The sequence below is a fragment of the Dromiciops gliroides genome, chromosome 3 (genome assembly GCF_019393635.1).
Source record: "Dromiciops gliroides isolate mDroGli1 chromosome 3, mDroGli1.pri, whole genome shotgun sequence".
Lineage (NCBI taxonomy): Eukaryota > Metazoa > Chordata > Mammalia > Microbiotheria > Microbiotheriidae > Dromiciops > Dromiciops gliroides.
This window is the reverse complement of record NC_057863.1, coordinates 516451557-516467605: the sequence shown is the minus strand read 5'-3', so window position 1 is coordinate 516467605 and position 16049 is coordinate 516451557. Positions and strand designations below refer to the sequence as shown.

General features: G+C 34.9%; 1 pseudogene; it reads right to left on the bottom strand.

Annotated features, from left to right (window-relative positions):
- The window catches only part of LOC122747876, a 61847-nt pseudogene extending 56233 nt beyond the window's left edge, over positions 1–5614 (bottom strand).
- Between the last annotated feature and the right edge of the window lie 10435 nt (positions 5615–16049).

The window sequence follows — 16049 nt, the reverse complement described above, 5'->3', positions numbered from 1 at the left end:
AAAGTCATCTCCAGCACATTTCTTGGCCCAGAGGAAGAGGAAAGCAATGGAATGTGCCACAATAAAATCTCATGTATAAATAGTAATGCATTTTGCAACTCGTCAATTTCCTTTCGCTTGAGTTTCCATAGAAATCAGTATTTGTGGGAGATCTCTAAGCTGATCCTGCCCTACCTATATGATATGATTAGAAGAGATGGAAAAAAGTCTCGCCTTCCTTCAAATTGTGTTCCCTAACTACTTGCCATGTTTGTTTCTAAAACCCCACTATTTATTACTTTGAGTTAAGTTTTGCTCTTATACTGAAGCCCTCCCAACAGGGACTATTTAATTCCTTTTTGATAATCACAAAATGACAAAATTAAAAGGAATTTAAGTCCAGTACATTTTGAAACTATCTTAGGATATACTGCATAACATCCATAAGAAATGGCCATTCTCAGGGGGTAGCTAGGTGGTGCAATGGATAAAGCACTGGTCCTAGATTCAGGAAGTCCTGAGTTCAAAACCAGCCTCAGACACTTGACACTTACTAGGGGTGTGACCCTTGGCAAGTCACTTAACCCTCATTGCCCCACAAAAAAAGTAATAAAATAAAGAAGAAATAAAGATATGGTCATGCTCTTGCTGCTGGGGATCTCATTCCATGTTTGGATAAATCTAATTGTGAGGAAATGTTTGTTTACATTGAGGTCTGACCTTGTTTCCTGAAACTTCTGTTGACCCTTGTAATATGCCATAAATTAGCATTTCAGCATATAATATAGAATCACATAATCATCACCAAAAGGTACATCAGAGGTCAAGTAGACTAATACCTTCAATTCACAGATGGAGAAATTGAGGCCCCAAAAAAGAATGCGATTTACTTATTTTCACAAATTAATATGGGCAGCTAGGTAATGCAATGGATACTCTGCCAGGCCTGGAATCAGTAAGTATAGAGAACCCCTCTGCTGCTTCAGAGACAGCATGAGGCAGTATTCCTCCCCCCTCTAGGGGCCTCATAGAGGTCAAAGTACAGGCAGCCTTAGCAGTTGCTGAAAAAGTGATAAGGCCCAAGGACTAAGTTGTTTTGTCTTGGCTCACTCGAAATTCTCATGCAAAAATACAAGGAGGTACTGAAGTTGTCTGTTGGGAACAAAGGTTCTTTCCTGTGAGAAAGTGTATTCATGGCTTGTGTTTTTTTTTTTATTATTATTTAAGCTAGCTTGTTTCAACAATAAATGGCTCAGTGCTCAGTACTATTAAGCTGCCACTGTGTCCGCTTCTCTCTCTCATCTCCGGCCACCTTCCCCAACAAGTAAGAGCTGAGTTAAAATCCAGCCTCAGACACTTACTATCTGTGTAACCTTGAAGAAGTCACTTAACCCTCTGCCTCAGTTTCCTCATCTGTAAAATGAACTGGAGAAGAAAATAACAAACCATTACAGTTTATTTGCCAAGAAAAACCCAAATGAATTTATTAATGGATGGACATGACTGAAACAACTGAACAACAACAACAAATTAATGTATGACAGAGCCAATATTTTAATTCCAGATTTCTTTTCCAAATCCAGTATCATTTTCATTGTACTGCATTGCCTTCATAGAATCTAGAATTGGAAGGGATTTTACAAGCCATTTGTTCTCAACATGTCATTTTACCAATGTTATTTGAACCAGATTTCACTGCGGAAGGGTTGTGCTTTCAATATTTACTCAAATAGAGGTTATGATTAAAATAATATATTGGAAGGATACAACCCATTAAAGCACCAAAAGTAGCAGAAGCGATACCATCACTACTACCAGTAGGCTTGTAAGAAAGGAACTGGAGTATAATTTATTCTGACATAATATATACTTCTATGGAAAATCATGAATTGCAGTGAAATAGAGAATAGTTGGGTGATTAGAAAAAGAGAGAGAAACTTATCAGTGGAAGATAACAACAGACTGCTCAACAAAGGTAATAAATGGTGATTTCCTAATAATGAGCAATAATATTGATAAAGAAACATGTACAAAAATATAGCGGCTTTTTTGTGGTGGCAAATAATTAAAATTTGAGGGGAAGCCTATCAATTAGGGAATAGCTGAACAAGCTGTGGTATATGAATATAATGGAATACTATTGTGCTATAATAAATGGATTTCAGAAAAATCTGGAAAGATTTACATGAACTGATGATGAGTGATGTGAGTAGAACCAGGAGAATATTGTACAATAATCAATTGTGATAGACTTAACTCTTCTCTGCAATACAATGAACAAAAATAATAGCAAAAGACTCATGATGGAAAATGCTATCCACCTTTAGAGAAAGAACTATAGAGTCCAAGTGCAGACTCCCTATTATTATTTTAATATTCTTTTACTATTCTTTTAACTTTTTTCTCTTTCTTGTGGTTTTTTCCTTGTGGTCTAATTCTTCTTTCACAACATGACTAATGTGCAAATTTGTTTAATATGATTGTACATATATAACCTATATCAGATTGTTTGATGTCTTAGGGAGGTGAGTGGGAAAAGCTGGAGGGAGAAAAAAATCTGAATCTCAAAATCTTATAAAAATGAACGTTGAAAACTATCTTTATATGTAACTGGAAAAAGAAAAAAAACTATTAAGTTGGAATATAACATTGATAAAAAGATGAATCAATGTGGCTTGGAGATGATCCTGGGTTTTTAACATCTGTATCAGTGAAGTGTACGCAACAGATTTTAACTTGTTGGAAGGTATTTGGAGAGAGAACTGGATGACATTTGTAGGCTCATTATTTGTGGTCTGACCACTCACTAATAAATTATTTAGCAAAGGAAATATATCATACATGGGGAAAATACAGAATGGCCCCCAGTCTAAAACAAGAATTTCCAAGAGCCACAGTTTTTAGTGTATCTATAAATACTCTTTTAGTTCTTAGTTTCTGGCTGTGAAATTGAGTACAGCCAATACCTGTTCCCTGCATCCTACCAAATATTCCATAATGGATGGAGAAAGAAAAACATAGAAAAGAGGGGAGGAAGAAGAGATTTGGAGGGGAAAGCGGACCTCAAAAACTTGCTGCCTTAGGAAATCATTTAATAAATTTTAATAAATAAGGGAATTGGCTAAAATAGTTTAAATGACATGACATAGACACACACTTAAGGTACTACAGTCAACAATATCCATGGACTCTCTACTCAACATTTTTTCCATCACATTTTTTTTTATCTAGATTTGGGATTTCAGTTGTCTAGGAGACCTCCCAATAAGGAAACTCCTTGCATCAAGGCAGATCTGCAACTTTCTGAAAATTATGGTAATAGAGATTTGAGGTAGGATTCTGAAAAGGTAAGTGATTTGTTCAGAGCAACAAAACTAAATTGTGTAAGAGGCAGAAATTAAAGTAGGTTTTTTTCTGACTCCAAGGCCTTTTCTCTATTCACTTGGCCATATTGAGTAGATATCAAAATATAAAGTAATAAAATATATATTTAAAAACCCTACCTCTGTGAAATGTGGGCATTTTTATTTCAGATTAGCAGTAATATTTTCATTGACTGCCATTCCCCTTTCTCTAAACATGTTAGAGAGAGATTTTGTCTCTTGTAATGATAATAAATTCTGTTGGTTTCCAAGGCCTAAGCAATTTCCTTGAACAAGTGTAATTAATTTGTAAGAAGACCTCAGCCAACTGTAAAGATTGCAATATGAATTTGTGAATAGCAAACTTGTTAAAAAAAAAACAAGACTAGCCATAAAAATAAAAATGATAATAATAGCAACAAAAGTAATTGAAACCTACCATGTAAATAAATTACTGCCATGTTATTAGGGGAGCTATAATTAATGTTGTGTCAAGCACTTTCAATATAAGATCCATTTTTCAATTTTTTTCATAAGTTGAACATGAGAGAATTAATTCTGTCATAAATAGGGTGATATATTTCTTATGGTGTGAATTGAATTAGAAATTTTTCTAGGGATTCACAAAATAGAAATATCCAAGAACAAACTTTCAGAGTTAATCCTAACAAAGATGTCTGTATCTTAATAATTTGCACTGACTTCCTATAAATTTTGGAGATCCGACTGATTCTAATTAAATGAAATCAAACTTAAATCCATAAGATTTAAAGTTGACCAATTAATATCACAATCCATTTTTTAAATTTTAAGGATAATTTGATAGGCTATTAGATCTACAAGGGCACGTGAATTGTCAAGTCCAATCCTATCCCCTTCCCTGAGGGAGGGAAAAAAGGGGAGTCCCAGAGAAGTTATGACTTACAAATAATAAAAAAATAGTCATTAATTCTTAGGATTAAGAGATGGAAGAGACTTTAACAATCATCAATTTCAATGACATTTTTGTAAAAATAAAGTACAAAGAAAAACTAAAGGAATTGCTGAAGTCATATAATTATTAAGTAAAAAATTTGGCATTTGAACCCAAGGCCTTTGACATCAAATACAAGTTTTGTTATTTGTTTTGACTTCTATACTTGGATTTGACTTTAACCGCAGTCTCCTAACTTCAAATCTATAGCTTTTTCCCATTCTATAAAGAAGAATACTTGGATGATACATTTTTTTTCTCCTCCTTCCTTGCAGTAGTAAAGACAGAAAACATATTAGAGGGCTTCAGAGAAGATTATTCAATTACTCTCCATAAACATTTTCAGGAAAAAATCTTGCAGCCAGAAGGTCTTCCTTATTTCTAATTTGACTCAGTCATTTTGTAAGGCTAGTCATTTTTTATTGATTGTGCATATCTAATATATGTATAATTTTTGTTGGATTTTTTGCCACTGTTATTGCAACATAATGTTGACTATCCCATTTCTCTATTGTCTCTATATGGTAACAAAGTATCCAAATTCACACACACATATATACATATTTTTTTCAAATGAGTGGTCTTCAAAATAAATAGATGGGGGGGGCAGCTAGGTGGCACAGTAAATAAAACACCGGCCCTGGATTCAGGGGGACCTGAGTTCAAATCTAGCCTCAGACACTTGACACTAGCTGTGTGATCCTGGGCAAGTCACTTGACACTCATTGCCCAGAAGGGGGAAAAATAACAAAAAAAATAGATGATTTAATGAATCAATTAATTATTGTTTTAATGTTTAGCATTTTAATGTGTTTCATTTATCATAGAAACTGCATGAGAAGCATCCTATAATAAGAAAACAGTGTTTTCTAGAAAGGCATTATGTATTAACTTTTAAATTCATTAACTTATTCTTTGTTATCTGCCTGTAAAAGTTTCATGTTAAGCACAAGAAACTTTTTAAAAATGCTTAACTATTATGATTAAACATAGGAGAGAGTAAACACAGGGATCAATATCAAGACATCTCCTTTAGGTACAAATTTGTATCTTTGCTCTATATTCAAAATCCTGCTAAGATTATCTATGGCTTATAAAGTCATGTTCACCCTTTCTTGACTCTTCTCAAGAGAACTACCCAGTTTGGTACCACTCTATGTTTACGTTATGAACTTTTTTATCATGCTCCATGTTCAATGGATTGTTGACTGAACCCCAAGATATGCTTCAATTTCCTTCCTCTGTGCTTTTGATTCAAGTTGTTTCCCATACCTTAAATGCAGCTCACCTCATCCTTCATGGCCCCTATGACATTTTGACACATATTAAAGACCAATTCAAATGCAACCCTCTCAGTTAATAATGACATTTTAAAAAAATCCCACATACTACTCTACATAAACACCATGTATTCACTTATTAAATACATTTGATACAATATTTATTTCTAGGTTTATTATCTCCATTAGTTTATAAATATCAAAGGGCAGTGATTGTGTAAACAAAATTTTGTATCTCATACAAAACTACCCTGTATATACAAGGTGCCTAATAAATTAATAAATGGTTACAGTTTGTAAGAATTTATTGTGCTTTGGGGGGCCCCGTATTTGGCTAAAATTAGAAAGCCTTGGGTGCACACCTGCACAGTTCCCTCCACCCTGGGGCATGCAAGCTTCAGGCACGCCCCGCAGAACTCCCTCCACCCAGTGGGGATATGCACATAAAACCCTAGCACTGGCTTGCTCCATCAACCTGGGGTTGGCAAAGAAACCCCATGCCCTGGCTGACCTTGGGCACAGCCCCTAGAGGTACCAGGGAATTGGCTTGGGGTGGGTGAGTGGTTGTCCTGGGTTTCCTGTGAGAGGTTTTTTTTTTTTTTAATTCTGGGGGGAGGTAGAGGAAAGGGGGGAGGAGACAAGAGGAGATGGGAAGAGTAGAGATGAGGAGACTGGAGGAGATAAGAAGAGAGAGAGAAAGGAGAGTTTATGGCAGCAGGTGAGAAAGCCAAACACGAACACACAGGGGATAGAAGAGGCTAAACGGGAGAAAACTGAGCCCAGTGGGCAAGTTCACAGGTCAGATTTCCTGTTTGTCTTTGTCCCTATTTCTAAATTGGTCCACATCAATAAACTCTGTTATTTTTTTATCTGAAAAGAGGCTTTTTTATCTTGTTTCTTATCAGTCTGGGAGAAATGATTGGGGAGGGGGCAGTATGGAAGAGATCCCACATTAAATTTGGCCCTTACAGATTGGAGGCCCCAGTATGGGGCTTAACGAACCTGGGGGATCTTTAAAAAAAATCCCTTACAAGGTGGACACCAAAGGTTTATGGGGTATTCAGAGGCATCTCTGGTGTGAGGGCTTGCTGAATCCTTTTTCAGGGGTGCTCATCAGCTTCAGTATTTGTCTTTCCACTGAGTAGTCTGAAAGAATTTCTTTAATGGAATCTTATGCTTCTTCTTATTATTAATAATGTTGCTTTTTCATTCAGTCATGGCTAACTTTTCATGACCACATGGAGCAAGTCATTTAACCCTTATTGCACCACCAAAATAAATCCCTATAGTCTTTTGGCTTTCATCTTGCCCATTACTATTTGAAAGACTCCCTTGATAGTTCTAATCTCTTGAAGCAATAACTTGTCTGTTCCATTTGATTTCTTCCTTTTACTTCTTTATATTGCTCATTTACTTTTTTATCTTGCCTTGCTATTCTCTGGAATTTTGCATTCTGTTGAGTATATTTCCCTTTTTTCCTTTCCCTTTTCTATACCTTATTTCTTCAGCTATTTGTAATGATAACAGTTTGCTTTAAAAATTACAAGGAGCTTTATACACATTATGTCATTGTAATATAATGCGAATTTCACCAAATTCAGTCAGAGTACCTGAGTTCAAGTCCTGATTTTAATGCTTATTAATATCCTTACACTTTAGTTACCTCAACTTTAAAATGGGGAAGTAGGCTTCAGAAGACACTCAGCTTAAGGACTATGACACTATTTCATTGGGCAGTGTACCAGTAAGTTAGAAAGAGTCTAATTCTTTTCAACCCAATTAGCTGATGTAAAAACAGAAAATATAGGCTACATAGTAAAGGTAATATGCTAGCAAAATGCAAATCCTACATATGCATTGTTATTTCTAAATCAAAGTAATAAACAGTAGTTGATTTAATGGGGAAAAAATGATTGAATTGGAAGTAAGTAGTACATTGGCTAGGTAAAGATTTATCATGTCCTAAAATTGATCCCTAAAAATGAAACTCTTAGTCCTGAGATAAATCAAGATAATTTGATGCATAGTGGAGATATATGCAGTAGAGAGCAAAGACATTCAATCTGCATGGGGACACAAATATAGAATTGAAAAGCATTCAGGATAGGAAATGGCTTAAAGAAACAAAATTCTGGAAGCAGACAAAACTTAATATGGACTTAGGGAAAAATTATTGCTGGAAGTTGAGAAGTAGACTGTGGAGAGAATTAGGCCCAAGATGCATAATTAAGAAACATACCCATTACAGGGGGCAGCTAGGTGGCACAGTGGATAAAACATTGGCCCTGGATTCAGGAGGACATGAGTTAAAACCTTGACAGACCCTTGACACTTACTAGCTGTGTGACCCTAGGCAAGTCACTTAACCCTCATCTCCATGTCCAAAAAAATAAAAAAGGAAGAAAAGAAAAAGAAAGAAAGAAAGAACATCATGTAATTTTGATTATATAAACTTTACAAAAGCTTTTGCACAAACAAAACCAATGCAAGCAACATTATGAGGCAAGTAGAAAACTGTGAAAGAAATTTTGAAAGAAATATCTTTGATAAAGGTCTCATTTCTCAAATATATAGTGAACTGAACGAAATTTGTAAAAAAAAATACAAGTTATTCCATAATTAATACGTGGTCAAGAAAAGGAATAAGAAATTTTCAGACAAAGAAATCAAAGCTATTATAATTATATGGAAATTTCTGTAAATCACTACTGATCAGAGAAATGCAAATTAAAACAACTCTGAGGAATCACCTCACATCTATCAGAGTGTCAAATGTAACAAAAAAGAAAAATATTGGTTGCTGGATGGGATGTGGAAAAAATGGAATGCTAATCCACTACTGGTAGAGTGGTAAACTGATTCAACCATTCTACAGAGCAATTTGGAACTATGGCCAAAGGGCTATAAAATTGTGCATAACCTTTGATTCAGCAATAAATCTGCTAGATTTATAACCCAAAGACATCACAAAAAAGAAGAAAAAGACCTATTTGTATAAAATATTCATAATATAAATCAAAAATATAAACTGAACTGTAGGTGTTATTAACTTTATTTTCTAGATAAGAAAACTAAGTTGGGAACATTAAATGACTTTCTCAATGTCAAATAACTAGCATATTTCCTTTTAATTAATTTATTTCTTTTCAATTTGTCATAAATGTATGTTATTATTATCTAGATACATGTAGAGATAGTTTTTAACTTTGCTTTTATAAGATTTCTAGTTCCAAATTTTTCTCCCTCCCTCCTTTCCCTCCCCAAGACAGCAAGAAATTTGATATAGTTTATATATATGTATAATCACATTAAACATACTTCTGCATTAGTCATGCTGTGAAAGAAGAATCAGGAAAAGAGGGAAAAACCTCAAAAAAGAGAAAAAAGTAGAAATAGTATGATTCAATCTGCATCCAGATTCCATAGTTCTTTTTTTCTAGATTTGGAGGGCCTTTTCCATCATGAGTCCTTTGGAACTATGTTGGACCATTGTATTGTTGAGAAGAGTCAAGTCTATCACAGTTGATCAAAACACAATGTTGTTGATAATGTGTATAATGTTCTCCTGGTTCTACTCATCTCATTCATCATCAGTTCATGTAAGTCCTTCCAGGTTTCTCTGAAATCCTCCTTCTCATTGTTTCTTACAGTACAATAGTATTACATTACATTCTTATAACACAACTTGTTCAGCCATTGTTCACCTGATGGGCATTCCCCTAAGTATCCAACCCCTTGCCAACACAAAAAGAGCAGCTATAAATATTTTTGTACATGTGGGTCCTTTTCCATTTTTTATGCTCTCTTTGGGAAAAGGACATAATAGTGCTATTGCTGGGTCAAAGGGTGTGCTGAGTTTTATAGCCCTTTGGGCATAGTTCCAAATTACTCTACAGAATGGTTGGATTAATTCACAGCTCCACCAACAATGCATTAGTGTTTGAATTTTTCCATAGCTTCTCCAACATTTAGTATTTTCCTTTTATAACCACTATGATAGGTGTGAGTTGGTACCTCAGAGTTTGCATTTCTCTAATCAATAGTGATTTGGAGCATTTTTCATATGGCAATGGATAGCTTTGATTTCTTCATCAGAAACCTGCCGGTTCATATCCTTAGAACATTTCTCAATTGGGGAATGACTTGCATTCTTATAAATTTGATTTAGTTTCCAGTATATTTTACATTTGAGACTTTTATCAGAAATACTGTGTATAAAAATTGTGTTCCAGCTTTCTGCCTCCCTTCTAATTTTGAATGCATTGCTTTTGTTTGTAAAAAACACTTTTTAATTTAATGTAATCAGAATCATGCAATTTGTAGTTCATAATATTCTCTCCATCTTGTTTGCTCATAAACTGTTCTCCTTTCCATAAATCTGAGAGGTAATCTATTCCTTCCTCTCCTAATTTACCTATGGTATCCCCTTTTATGTCTAAATCATGTTCTCATTTTAACCTTATTTTAGTATAAGGTATAAGATATTGGTCTATGCCTAGTTTCTGCAATACTATCATTCAGTATTCCCAGCAGTTTTTGTGGAATATTGAGTTCCTATGCCAGAAGCTAGAGTCTTTGGGTTTATCCAACAGTACATTACTAAAGTCATTTATTACTGTGTCTCCTGTGCCTAACCTATTTCACTGATCCACCATTCTATTTCTTAACCAATACCAAATAGCTTTGATGACTGCTGCTTTATAGTAAAGTCTCATAGGATAAAGCACTGGTCCTGGATTCAGGAGGACCTGAGTTCAAATTCAGCCTCAGATAGTTGATACTAGCTGTGTGACCCTGGGCAAGTCACAACCCCAATTGCCTCAGCAAATAATAATAATAATAATAACTTCAGATCTGGTACAGCTAGCCCAACTTCCTGTGGAATTTTTTCATTAGTTCTCTTGCTATTCTTGACCTTTTATTCTTCCAGATGATTTTGTTATTATTATTTCTAGTTCTATAAAATAATTTTAGGTAGTCTGATTGGTATGGCAATGAATAGGTAAATTAATGTAGGTAGAATTGTCATTTTTATTATATTAGCTCTGCCTATCCATTTGCAATTGATATTTTTCCAATTTTTTAGATTTGATTTGATTTGATTTGTGTGAAAAGTGTTTTGTAATTGTGTTCATATAGTTCCTGGGTTTGTCTTGGCAAGTAGACTCCCAAGTATTTTAGATAATCTAGTGCTACTTCAAGTGGAATTTCTCTTTCTATCTCTTGCTTCTGAACTTTGTTGGTCATGTATAGAAATGCTGATGATTTATGTGGACTTATTTTATATCCTGGAACTTTGCTAAAGTTGTTAATTATTCCAAGTAGGTTTTTAGTTTATTCTCTAGGATTCTGTAAGTATATCATCATATCATCTTGTGAAGGGCTAAAATTCTAGCTAAACTGTCTAAAATATCCAATGAGTGGTCGCCAATAAATTATAACCTTTAGCAAGAGTTAGACTTTTAAACATTTATTTAGGAGAACAAGAATTTGGTAAAGAGAGAGAGAAAGGCCTAGATTCCTATCTATTAAAGGGAGAGTACATTTCTAGCTCCACTCTCCAGCAGAGTCCAAAGGAAAGAGCGCGAGCGCGAGCGCCAGTCTCTTCCTTCCTCCTCCCACTAGTCCGCGTCACTTCCTGACACCAAAGAAAAGACTCCTGGTCTTGCCCTCAAAGACCTTCGTTTCATGGGTGGAACTCTTCTACAGTAAGTCTCCAGCAGGTGGCGTCATTCCAATCGTTACAATCTGCAGGGTGATAGTTTTGTTCCCCCTTACCTATTCTAAATCTTTAATTATTGTTTTCTTCTCTTATTGCTATAGTTAAATTTTCTAGGACAATATAAAATAATAGAGGTGATAATGGACATCCCTGTTTCACCCCTGAACTTATAGGGAATTCCCTTAACTTAACCCTGTTACATAAAATGTTTCAAAATGGTTTTAGGGAGATACTGCTTATTATTTTAAGGAAAGCTCTACCTATTCCTAAGCTCTCTAGTGTTTTTATTTTGAATGGGTGCTGTATTTTGTCAAAAGCTTTCTCTGTATCTACTGAGATAATCATATAATTTTGGTTAGTTTTCTTGTTGATGTGGTTGATTATGTTGATATTTTAGCCAATGTTGAACCAGCTGTGCATTTCTGGTATAAATCCCACCTGGCCATAATGTATTATTCTGGTGATCACTTGCTATAATTTCCTTGATAATATCTTATTTAAGATTTTTGCATCAATATCCATTAGGGAATTTGGTCTACAATTTTCTTTCTCTGTTTTGGCTCTACCTGGTTTTGGTATCAACACCATATTTGTGTCATAAAGGAAATTAGTAGAACTCATTCTTCACTTGTTTTTCAAAATAATTTGTATTGTATTGTAATTAATTGTTCATTAAAAGCTTGTTAGAATTCACTTGTACACCAATCTGGCCCTGGAGATGTTTTCTTAGGGAGTTCATTGATGGCTTGCTCAATTTCTTTTTCTAATATGGGCTTATTTAAGGATGTTATTTCCTCTATAGTTAACCTGGGCAATTTGTATTTTTGTAAATATCCATTTCAATTAGATTGTCAAATTTATTGGCATACAGTTGGACAAAATAGCTGGTAATTATTTCTTTAATTTCCACTTATTGGTGGTGAATTGATCCCTCTTATTATTGATATGGGTAACTTGGTTTTCTTTCATTTTTTAATCAAATTAACCAAAGATTTATCTATTTTATTGTTTGTTTTTTAATAAAACCAGCTAATTAATTAAGGTTTTGTTAATTAATTTTATAGTTTTCTTGCTTTCAATTTTAATAATTTGTTCTTTGATCTGTAAGTTATTAATTGTGATTTGGGGTTCCTATGACCCCATCTTTGGCTAAAATTCGAAACCCCAGTGGACACCCATGAGCACTAACCTCAAGCAGGACACCTGCTTGCCTACATGGGCCTGGTCAAATTATAATGAGGACAAGTCAGGTGACTTTAGCATCTGGAAGCTGGTTGGCTTGAAGATTTAGAGAGGCCTGTTAGTTTTGTCAATCAAAATTTCCAGCCAATTAGCTTGTGTGTGTGTGTGTGTGTGTGTGTGTGTGTGTGTGGTTGGTCCTGTTTTATTGGCTGTCTGGAGTTTTTAGGAGAAAGCAGGGGAGGTGTGAGCTCATTCTTGCAGACACAAAGAGGGAGTGAGAGGCTGGTGGAGCTTCAGACTTTCAGACCTTCAGACTGGTCCAGGAATGCTGTGCAGCTGGTTCTCTTTGGAACTGTGGATTCTGGGTGGTGGTGAGTTTGTGTTGTTGTGGCGAGGCTAGCTCCTTGGAGCTAGTTGGGTTCTTCCCCTATTCCTTTTTCTCACTGTTCCTATCTCTATTAACCTCACTTGTGTTTTAAATTTGTTTCCATTAATAAAAACCTGTTTTGTTTATTTTGAAAAGAGGTTGTTAATCTCCTTTTTTACCCCAATATTACAGCAAAATGCCCAATTAACAAAAAAAAATGCCCAATTAACTCTCCCCATATTGTTTGTCCCTTGCAGATCTACAGAATTTCTAATTTAGTATTTACTTGAGGATTTTTACTTTGTTATTTTTCTAGCTTCATTAGTTGGGTGGCCAATTCATTTATCTCCTCTTTCTCTTTTTTATTGATGTGTGAGAAAATAATGGGATTTGGCAGATACTCAAAGGCCCCACCTGGAGATTAATCTAAAATGATTGAATTAAGTGAGAGTGATTGACTTCGCTGATTAGCCTACTTAAAATTAATTAGATTGTAAACATACCTGGCTGGCCCTTAAGGAGGTATTGTTCTCAGAAGCTAAGGACTTTGAAATAAACTTGAGACCACCTTTAAGTCCAGTGAACCACTGGATTTGGATCATGCTAACCAATCAGCTTGAAGCAGTGTGTGAGGATCTCCTATGCTCTGCACCTATAAAAAGCCACCATATTCAGTTTGCTGGGCAGTTCATGGTTGGAGCATGCTCATGGTGGAGGACTTGAGGAAGAACCTGACCAGGCTGGAACTCTAGGCTAGATAGCCTTTTCCTAACTTTCTGAACTCCATGTGAATAACTGGTTTGCTTTAATAAATGCTTAATGCCCAAAGACTGGTGCTAAAACTTCTAATTTAAGGCAACCACACATTTAAATTTTAAACCTCACACATGGAAGCATTTAGAGATAAAAAATTTCCTGTAATCACTGCTTTGGCTTCATCTCATAAGTTTTGGGGTATTGCCTCATTATTTTCTTTTTCCTGGATGAAGTTATTGATTGTTTCTATGATTTGTTGTTTGACCCAATCATTCTTTAGAATGAGATTATTTAGTTTCCAATTAATTTTCAGTCTACCTTTGCATGGCTCTTTATTACATGTAATTTTTATTGCAACATGATCTGAGAAAGATGCATTTACTATTTCTGCCTTTCTACATCTGACTATGAGTATTCTGTGCCCTATTAGCTGGTCAATTTTTAAATATGTTCCATGTACCACTGAGAAAAAGGTATATTCCTTTCTATCCCCATTCAGTTTTCTTCAGATATCTATCATATCTAACATTCTATTCACCTCTTTAACTTCTTTCTTATTTATTTTGTGGCTAGATTTATCTAATTCTGAGAGGGGAAGATTCAGATCCCCCACTATTCGAGTTTTGCTGTCTATTTCCTCTTGTAACTCATTCACCTTCTCTAAGAATTTGGATGCTCTACCACTTGGCACATACATGTTTATTATTGATATTACTTCATTATCTTTACTCCCTTTTAGCAATATGTAGTTTCCTTCCTTATATATTCTAATTAGAAGGGAAGGGAAGGGAAGGGAAGGAAGGGAAGGGAAGTCACAACCCCAATTGCCTCAGCTAATAATAATAATAATAATAATAATAATAATAATAATAATAATAATAATAATAATAATAATAATAATAATAATACTTCAGCTGAAGGATAATATATTCTACTCCAACCTTTTACCTTTTCTATGTGTGCATGTCTCTGCTTCAAATGTGTTTCTTGTAAACAGCATATTCTAGGATTCTGGTTTTTAATCCATTCTGCTCTTTGCTTCTGTTTTATGGCAGAATTCATCCCATTCAAATTCATAGTTATTATTACTAATTGGCTATTTCTTTCCATCCTATTTAGCCCTGTTGTACTTTTTTCCCCCTTCTTTTACCCTACTCCTTCTCACTAGCATTTTGTTTGTGCCCCCTGCCTCCTCCATCTGCCCTCCCTTTTATCATCCCCTCCCTTTAATTTACCCTTTTTCCTCAACCTATGCCCTCCCTTCTATCAATGCATCCCCTTTCCACCTTACCCTTTTACTTCCCTAAAGAATAAGGTAAATTTCTTTATCCAAAAGAATGTTCATGTTATTCCCTCTTTGAACCAAATCTGATGAGAGTAAGGTTGAAATAATGCTCACTCCTCCCTTCTATCTATTGTAATAGGTTTTTTGAGCCTCTTCATATGATATAATTAATCCCATTCTACCAAACCTTTCCTCTTCTCCCCATATATACCTTTTTCACCCCTAAAATTTCTTTATATTATCACATCAAAGACAATTTATATTTATTACCTTCATGTATACTCCTTCTGTCTGCCCAAATAGAGATACAGTTTTCAAGATTTATATGTATTATTTTCCAGTGTAGGGATGTAAACAGGTTAACTTTATTGAATAACTTTTTCCCCTGTTTACCTTTATATACTTCTCTTGAGGCTTGTATGTTAAGATTAAATTTTTTATTCAGTTATGGTCTTTTCATCAGGAACCCATGAAAATCCACAATTTCATTTAATGTCTATCTTTTCCCCTGAAAGAGAATGATCAGTTTTTCTGGGTAGTCGATTCTTGGTTGTAATCCAAGCTCCTTAGTTTACAGAATATAATATTCCAATCCTTGTGATCCTTTAATTTTGAAGCTGCCAGATCCCGAGCAATCCTGACTGTGGCTCCATGATATTTAAATGGTTTCTTTATAGCTGCTTGGAGTATTTTCTCCTTCAGCTGATAAATCTGGAATTTGGCTACAATATTCCTTGGAGCTTTCCTTTTGGGGTCTCTTTCAGGCGGTGATTGGGGGATTCTTTCAATGACAATTTTATCCTATGACTCTACAATATCATGGCAGTTCTCCTTCATAATTTCCTGGAATATGGTGTCTAGACTCTTTTTCTGATCATGACTTTCAGGTAGTCTAATAATTCTCAAATTATCCCTATTGGATCTATTTTCCAGGTCAGTTTTCTTTCTAATGAGGAATTTCACATTTTTCTTCTACTTTTTCATTCTTTTGATTCTGTTTGACAGATTCCTGGTGTCTCATGGAGTCATTAGCGTCCCTCTGTCCAAATGGAATTTTTAAGGCATTGTTTTCTTCAGTAAGCTTTTGCACCTCTTTTTACATTTGGCCAATTTAATTTTTTAAGGAATTGTTTTCTTCAGTCA